Source organism: Lagenorhynchus albirostris, chromosome 11 (genome assembly GCF_949774975.1).
Source record: "Lagenorhynchus albirostris chromosome 11, mLagAlb1.1, whole genome shotgun sequence".
In the NCBI taxonomy this organism is placed as follows: domain Eukaryota; kingdom Metazoa; phylum Chordata; class Mammalia; order Artiodactyla; family Delphinidae; genus Lagenorhynchus; species Lagenorhynchus albirostris.
In genome coordinates this window covers 79,600,843-79,610,197 of record NC_083105.1, presented here as the reverse complement: position 1 = coordinate 79,610,197, position 9,355 = coordinate 79,600,843, and the positions used below count along the sequence as shown (strand labels likewise).

The following is a 9,355-nucleotide window of genomic DNA, read 5'->3' as shown; positions in this document are numbered from 1 at the left end:
ATTTCAGGTTTCATCAATATAATATGAAAAAACAACATGCACGCTTTGTTACATATCACAATTGCCTGGCCAATTCAGGGAAAGCTATATTTTACTAACTATTTTTCCTTTCTGAATATACCTGTCAATCCAGCTCGCATGGTTCATATGATACTCCTTTATAGATGGAGCTGAAGTCAATACTTGGCTTCCAGTTTCCCTAAATTATTTATTACACAGTCAAAATGCATTCATTAGGAAGTTTTAATATTGCTGATGCCATCTCAGAGGTAATCTCTGTTGTCAGAGTAAATAGGCCATTCATATTAAGAAAAAGCATAATGATTATCTGAAATTTCCTGTATGTCTTTTTAGTACCCTCTCCTGTTTTTCATTTCAGTAACTCCTGAAAAAAACTAATTATCTAGGAAGTTTGCTTGTCTCCTTAAATCATTTGTGTGTGTGTGTGGGGGGGGGTTGTGGTGGTGGTGAGAACGTTTAAAATCTACTGTCTTAATAAATTTCAAATATATAATAGAGTATTGTTAACTATGGTCACCCTAATTTACATTAGATTCCCCCAAACTTATTCATCTTATGACTGAAAGTTTGTACCCTTTGACCAGTATCTCCCCCGGTCTCCCACCCTCCAGCTCCTGGTAACCACCACTCTACTCTCTGTTTCTATAGGTTTGACTTTTTAGATTCTACCCATAAATGAGATTATACAGTATTTGTCTTTCTCTGTCTGACTTATTTCACTTAGCATAATGCCCTCAAGCTTCATCCATGTTGTCTCAAATGCAAGATTTCCTTCCTTTTTATGGCTGTATTCCATTATATACAGATGTGTATATATAGATATACATCTTTTGTTGCTGTGCTTTTGTTGTTATATCCAAAAAAAATCATTACCAAGACCAATATCAAGTAGCTTTTTCCCTGTGTTTTCTTCTAAGAGTTTTGTGGTTTCAGGTCTTATGTTTAGTCCTCAATACAGTTCGAGTTAACTTTTGTGAATGGCTTAAGATGGGGTCCAGTTTCATTCTTTCAAATGTGTACATCTATTTTCCCAAGACAATTTATTGAAGAGACTATCCTTTTCCCATTGAGTACTCTTGGTTTCCTCATCAAATATTAATTGATCATATTGGGTTGGCCAAAAAGTTCGTTCGGGTTTTGCTATGCATCCTATGGAAAAACCCGAACAAACTTCTTGGCCAACCCAATATATGCATGGGTTTATTTGGGGCTCTTGATTCTGTTCTATTGATCTATGTGTCTGTTTTTATGCTAGTACTCTACTGTTTTGATTACTACAGCTTTGCAAGATTTTGAAATCAAGAAGTGTGATGCCTCCAGCTTTGTTCTTGTTTTCCAACATTGCTTTGGCTATTTGATGTCTTCTGTGGTTCCATACAAATTTTGGTATAGTTTCTCTGTTTCTATATTGAAATTTTGGTAGGGTTTACATTGAATCTATAGATGGCTCTGGCTGTTATGGACATTTGAATAATATTAACTCTTCCAATCCATGAACATGGGATATATTTCCATTTATTTGCACTTTCTTCAATTTTTTTCATCAATTTTCCTATAGTTTCAATATACAGATATTTTATCTTCTTGGTTGAATTTATTCCTAAGTATTTCTATTGTTTTTTATCTTATTGCACATGGGACTGTTTTCTTTACTTCTTTTTCAAATAGTTTGTTGTTAGTGTATAGATACGCATCTGATTTTTGTATATTGATTTTGTATCCTGCAACCTTACTGAACTTGTTTACTAGTTCTAACAGTTTTTTGGTGGTGTCTTTGGACTTTTCTATACATAAGATCATGTCATCTGCAAACGGACAATTTTGCTTCTTCCTTTCTGATTTGAATGTCTTTATTTTTTTCTTGCCTAATTGCTCTGGCTAGGATTTCCAGCACTACGTTCAACAAGAGTGGTGAAAGTGAGCACCCTAGTCTTGTTACTGATTTTAGAAGAAAAGCTTTCAAACTTTCATTAGAAATTCACTGCCAGAAATTCTGATGCACTATCCTGGAAACATGTCTGATACATTCCATTAACATATACCAAAGTATGGCATTTGAGTCACAGGGATAAAAGATAATAATTCATCCCAAAAACAAGTTTTCTTGAATTCAGTTTTGATTAAGTTCTAAAGATACATTTTAAAGATAAAAAAGAAAACCAAGATTCACCCTTAAAATTAAAATTTTTAATATATATTCCATTATTAATATTTTTTGTGTTCTTACAATGCAAAAATTTAGAAACTTTTAAACTCTAAAAATGTTGACCAGTTTACCTATTTGGCCTTAGCACATCCTAAATTCCCTTCTAAGAATCACATCAGTGTTTGCAGTTCATCAGTCCAATATGGATGGAGTAATTCTATCTCTTCTTTGTTGGTTTATTCTTGGAGTTGCCATCCATGCTGGTACTGCTGCTACTGAAAGAGCTGGAATCTGAGTCTGAATCAGAGGAGAAGAGCTTGTGAAGGAGGCTGAAGATGATGAACTAGAGGAGATTTCATTGGTGTCACTGTCCTCCGAGGAGAACGAGGTAGATGTTTCTTCACTATCTAATGAAGAATCACTAAGTGAGCTGTCACTGCAGTTGCTATGGAGACTGGTTATACTCTTAGACCTTTTTTCTTGGTCTTTCTATATTAGTTTTTCTAATGCTTTGTTATAACAATTATTAATTTTTTTCTTTTAAAGATCTCTCTAATTCTGCTCTTCTTAAAGGCCTATGTAGGTACTCTTTTTCCTGTGCACTCATAAATCCAATGTCCAAATTCCAAGTATTTCTGACATTTTACATATATTGCTTATTTGCTTCAGTTTGTCTCCAGGCATGCATGGGGTTACCGTCTTAGCTCGGCTGAGGCCTGTCATGCTGATGGAAGATGCAATCTTAATCATGACCCAAAGACCAGAGTATATAGGGGATAGGGAGTAAAGGAAAGGAAGAGTAAAAAAGAAAAGATGTTATGGTCAAAAGGAACATTTCAATATTCAGGTATTAAAAGAAGAAAAGATCTCAGTGATGAAGAGGTCAGTGGTTTGGTCATACTGGTGAGTGTCTGAAGAAGAATAGAAATGAAAGGCCCCAGAGTGAAGGGTGAAGAGGAGCTGGGGGATCAGTATTGACAGTCACCAAGGACAACAGCATAAGATAGATAACAACAGAAAATGGTGGCCCTGTGGCTTAAGTGCTGTAAGATATGGGAGAAAGTTCAGGACACTGTGAGGTGACATCAAGGAGGATGGTGGGTGTGCTTTGGGGTGCAATCTTCAAAAACTTGGGCAAAAAGCCCTGGAAAGGGCCATGTATAATTTGGACAGGGAAGAGATGAGAAGAACATAATGAGGGTAAGATGAAGGATAAGGAAGGAGGTAACCTGAATATTAATGTGTTACCATCAAGGGGTGGCACGTGTGCATAACTTGCCAACCCCAGATTCTAATTGGAGTATCAACATTACAGCATGGTCATATCAGTTGCGACTGGAGTTTTAGATTCTTTGGGGCTTTGGGAAGAGAGCTGGAAAAGAGAGATCTGCTATTTTGAGTCTCTGAATATCCATTTTTAGAATGAAAAGTTGTGTGGCTTTTTCCAAAGATATAAAGAAAAATATTCCCCCAAATATAATGGTTGTCATTTTTTAACAATCTTTTGGCTTGAAGATCAATTTGCCAAAGAATTAGATTAAGAAACATTAAATATATCTCATTATCAAATCAATTTTCTATACAGGCATACCTCAGATATATTGCGAGTTTGGTTCCAGACCATCACAATAAAGTGGATATGGCAATAAAGTGAGTCAGACAAATGTCTTGGTTCTCCAGTGCATATAAAAGTTACATTTACGTTATACTATAGTCTATTAAATGTGCAATTGTATCATGTCTAAGAAAATAACATACATACCTTAATTTAAAAATACTTTATTGCTAAAAAATGCTAAACATCATCTGAGCCTTCAGCGAGTAGAAATCTTTTTGCAGATAGAGGGTCTTGTCTCTATGTTGATGGCTGCTGACCAATCAGAATGGTGATTACTGGAGGCTGGGGTGGCTGTGGCAGTTTCTTAAAATAAGACAGCAGTAAAGTTGGCTGCATCTATTGATGCAGCAATGCTGTTTGATAGCATTTGACCCACAGTAGAATTTCTTTCAGAATTAGAGTCAATTTTCTCAAATCCTGTCACTGCTTTATTAACCAAGTTTAAATAATATTCTAGGTACTTCGTTGTCATTTCAACAGTATCTTCACCAGGAGTAGATTCCATCTCAAGAAACCACTTTCTTTGCTCATCCATTAGAAGTATTGATAACTTCTCATCCATTCAAGTTTTATCATGAGATTACAGCAATTCAATAACACCTTGAGGCTTCACTTCTAATTCTACTTCTCTTGATATTTCCAGCACATCTGCAGTGATTTCCTTCACTGAAGTCTTAAACCCCTCAAAGTCATCCATGAAGATTGAAATTAACTTCTTCCAAACTCCTGTGAATGTTGATATTTTGACTTATTCCCATGAATCACAAATGTTCTAAATGGCAGCTAGAATGGTGAATCCTTTCCAGGTTTTCAGTTTACTTTGCCCAGATCCATCAGAGAATCACTATCTATGGCAGCTTTAGCCTACTGAAATGTACTTCTTTTTTTTCTTTTTTTTTTTTTTTTTTTTGCGGTACACGGGCCTCTCACTGTTGTGGCCTCTCCCGTTGCGGAGCACAGGCTCCGGACGCGCAGGCCCAGCAGCCATGTCTCACGGGCCCAGCCGCTTCGCGGCATGTGGGATCTTCCCAGACTGGGGCACGAACCCGCGTCCTCTGCATCGGCAGGCGGACTCTCAACCACTGCGCCACCAGGGAAGCCCCATCTTGAACTTCAATGTTATGGAGATGGCTTCTTTCCTTAAACCTCATGAACAAACCTCTGCTAGCTTCAGATTTTTCTTCTGCAGCTTCCTCACCTCTCAGCCTTCATAGTATTGAAGGGAGTTAGAACCTTGCTCTGGATTAGGCTTTTGTTCAGGGGAATGCTGTGGCGAGTTTGATCTTCTATCCAGATTACTACAACTTTCTCCATATCAACAATATCACTTTTTTATCATTTGTATGTTCACTGGAATAACACTTTTAATTTCCTTCAAGAACTTTTCCTTTGCAATCACAACTTGGTTAACTGTTTGGTGCAAGAGGCCTAGCTTTCAGCCTATCTCAGCTTTCGACAGGCCTTCCTCACTAAACTTGATCATTTCTAACTTTTGATTTAAAATGGGCGATGTGTTGGGGGCTTCCCTGGTGGTGCAGTGGTTGAGAATCTGCCTGCCAATGCAGGGGACATGGGTTTGAGCCCTGGTCTGGGAAGATCCCACATGCCACGGAGCAACTAGGCCTGTGCGCCACAACTACTGAGCCTGCACGTCTGGAGCTTGTGCTCCGCAACAGGAGAGGCCGCGAGAGTGAGAGGCCCCCGCTTGCTGCAACTAGAGAAAGCCGTCGCACAGAAACGAAGACCCAACACAGCAAAAATAAATAAATAAATAAATTTAAAATGGGCGATGTGCAACTACTTTCACTTAAATGCTTAGAGGTCATTGTAGGGTTACTAACTGTCCTGATTCCAATATTGTGTGTCTCAGGATATAGGGAGGCCCAAGGAGGAGAGAGAAACAGAGGAATGGCCAGTTGGTGGAGTAGTCAGAACACATACAAATCGATTAAGTTTGCCATCAGATGTGGGTGAGGTTCAGGGTGCCCCCAAAATAATTATAATAGTAACATCAAAGATCATTGATCATGGATCACTGTAACAAAAATAATAATAATGAAAAAGTTTGATATACTGTAATAATTACCAAAATGTAACACAGAGACATGAAGTGAGCAAATGCTATTGGAAAAATGGTGCCAATAGACTTGCTCAATGCAGGGTTGCCACAAAACCCAATTTGTAAAAATTTCAATATCTGCAAAGCACAATAAAATGAGGTATGCTTGTACTTTTCAATTATTAAACTACTACATTTCGTTCTGAGTTTTGTTTCTAAGGTTTATTATAACAATCACATTTCATGTAGTGAAAAGATAGTTTTAGGGATGGAGAAAGATATGATGCTACTATGAACTCTTCATCTTTGTTTTCAAAAACAAACATCAACACTTTATCCAAGGATCCACAACAATACTTTTTCTAGCATCCCAATGTGCAATATTTTATTACATTAATCTGGGCATTTACGGACTTCTGCTCATCTACAAAAACTAATCCTAATTTTGCCTATTTTCAGGAAAAAAACCTTTATATTTAAATTTCTAAACAAAGCTAATGGTAATTAATATAAATTAAGAATATCTCATGAAAGCTTATTTCTTATCAATCTCTCCACAGGAACTATGCTGCGTAGAATCTTGGCTGATCACCTTCTAGTTTCATGGAAGAACACAAATGTTTGTGGAAGAAGTCAAAGTACTAAGATAAGATTCAGAGAGTTCTTTTGATGTGAAAAGACTCAAACGTAGTGAACTGTCTTATGGGTCCAAGGATTCAAATACAATGTGTCCCCAGCACTATAGCACTTTCCCCACAGGAATGGAACTTTCTGTTAGCCCCTCATTTTTAGAGCTTTTAGGCTGGTCAAAGATCTCACATTTATTTCAGTGAGAGTCATTAATAAAGGATTCTGGGGAATACTCCAGCTCTGAGGTGGCTCCCGGGAAGCAGTGGAATGAGGTGGTGAAGAATATGAGCCCTCAGGGGGCTTCCCTGGTGGCGCAGTGGTTGAGAGTCCGCCTGCCGATGTGGGGGACACAGGTTCGTGCCCCCATCCAGGAAGATCCCACGTGCCGCAGAGCGGCTGGGCCCGTGAGCCATGACCACTGGGCCTGCGCGTCCGGAGCCTGTGCTCCGCAACAGGAGAGGCCACAGCGGTGAGAGGCCTGCGTATCTCAAAAGAAAAAAAAAAGAATATGAGTCTTCAGAGCGAACAGGTCTGGGTTCTATTCCCAGGTCTTCTTTCTGGGGTCTTGGGGAATAGTTTGCTTGTTTACAGAATAGGAATAAAGACAGTCTCTACCTTGTAGAGGTGCCCACATCTAATCTAATTTGTTCACATCAAAAGAGTTAACTTTGATTCTTGGAATGAACATTGTTTCAAAAATTTTTAAAAAAGAACAATGATTTTAAAGGACACACTTAAAAAAAATAAAACAGTATGGTGTTGTAAGGCAGGGAGACAAAACACATCTAAAACAAATCAAGTCAAAGGTAAAATATTATTCCCTGCTTCCAGACTTTGACCCACTGCTACTTAGAAACATAAATATCTTAAGGAAAGTGGAAGTAAAGCTCAAAGTTATCTAAATGTGGATTAGCCCTGCTGTTTTCTGGGTCACTCCTCTCTGCACTTAGAGATACTGGATCAGAGGAATGTAAACCAAATTTAATATCTCCTTCAGAGAGACACAGTTAGGAGTGCGCTTTTCTCCAATATGGGAAACACAAATCATTAAATTTGAACAGAAGCACTTTTTGGATTGCTGAGCTATTGGCCAGCATGGGTAATGGAAAGTGAACAGAAGTTGTAAGGGCAGGAGTTCAACCCTGGCTCTGCTCTAGCCTAGGCTAAGGTCATATGAGATCTCTGAACCTTGGTTTCCTCATCTGTAAAATGGGGATGAGGATGATACAAATAGGTATGGCTGAAGTTACCCTAAAAATTAAATAAGACAAATGCTGTAAAGTGGAAGGTATTTACAGATGTTAACAATTATAATTATTTTAAACGACTGAATTCTAACTGCCATAGAATGTAGCCATTCTGCTTGCAACAAACAAACAAGCAAAAGAACAGACTTTAAAGCAGGGTGACAATCCACGTCTTGTCATCAGTTAGTCGTGTGGCCTTCTACAAGCCATTTCATCTCTCAGGACTTCACTTTCTCTTCATTCTGATCTGCTTCACACACTCATTGTGCAGTTCTCATGAAATAAAGAAAAGACCATACTTTGAAAACAAAGTACCAAACAAATGTAAGGCATAGTCATTAATTAGCTGGGATAGTCATCAGGAGTTGACCTTACTGCAGTGGAACTGGAGAAAAGAATTCCTATGTTGGTTTTTCTTGAACCCTTTTATTGCGAAAAGGAGTCATTTCCACCCTTCAAAATGATTTTTTTTTTCTAAATTGAACTCATATGTACCAATTCAACAAAACAGTTACTGGAAACTTATGTGACTTGAAAAGGGAAGATTATTGTGTTGATATCTTGTTTAGGTCTTGGAAAATGAAATTTAAAAGAATCTCTGCCATTCTTCTCATGTAGAGCCACATTCAGCACAATGTTATAACATAACTGCAGGGTATCTTTCATAAGAATGAAACATCGTTTTGTAGGCAGGCTCCTTTTCTTGAAAAAAATTAGCAAAGAAAAAAAAATACACATCTACATGATACTTGAAATCAGTTTTTATTGTATTATATGATCCAGGGACCCAAAAAGGTATAAGAAGGATTTTCCCAGACTTTCTGTTATTTCAGCTTTAAGTAAAACAGATTGAAAAACAGTAATAACTTTAAAAAAATGAGTCCTTAGAACTACACATGAAGAAATAAGTGACCGTAAAAATCCAAAACTAGTGGAATAAAATAATAAATACCATCTAGTCCTGAATTCTAAGTAAACTATATAGTTTACTATATAGTATACTATAGTACTATATAGTAAACTATATATACTATATAGTATACTATATAGTATAGTATACTATATATATATATACTATATACTATATATACTATATACTATATAGTATACTATATAGTATAGTATACTATATAGTATACTATAGTATACTATATAGTATACTATATAGTATACTATAATATATAGTATACTATACTATATAGTATACTATAGTATACTATAATAGCTACACTCATTTTTCTTTCATTTTTTGATTTCTTTTTATTTTCTTAAGGAGCTTCATGGTGCTAAAATGGCGTTTCTGTCTCAGTATCTACTTCTTCAATCATCCTCAGCGTTCATCTTTTGCAATTTCTATTAAATATTAGTACCTAGTATTCAAATTAAGTTAAAAAAGTTTTTTTTTTACTGATTTTTACTTTTAAAGTGTTCTTCAATAAAACAATAATGGCATTCACTTTTTGTGTTGTAAGTCCCCTTCATTTTGTATTCCATCATGAAACCTAAGGTCATTCTGAGCATACAACTTACTTCATACCCATGATGAATGTTATCACCATATACTATGTTACAATTATCCCATAACTGACCAAAATCAATGCTTCCATTTGATAGGATTAAAGAAAAACATGGAC

At 36.7% G+C, this 9,355-nt stretch overlaps 1 pseudogene; it reads right to left on the bottom strand.

Annotated features, from left to right (window-relative positions):
- Window positions 1–2,384: 2,384 nt before the first annotated feature.
- On the bottom strand, window positions 2,385–2,855 carry LOC132530001 (zinc finger CCHC domain-containing protein 10-like; annotated as a pseudogene).
- Between the last annotated feature and the right edge of the window lie 6,500 nt (window positions 2,856–9,355).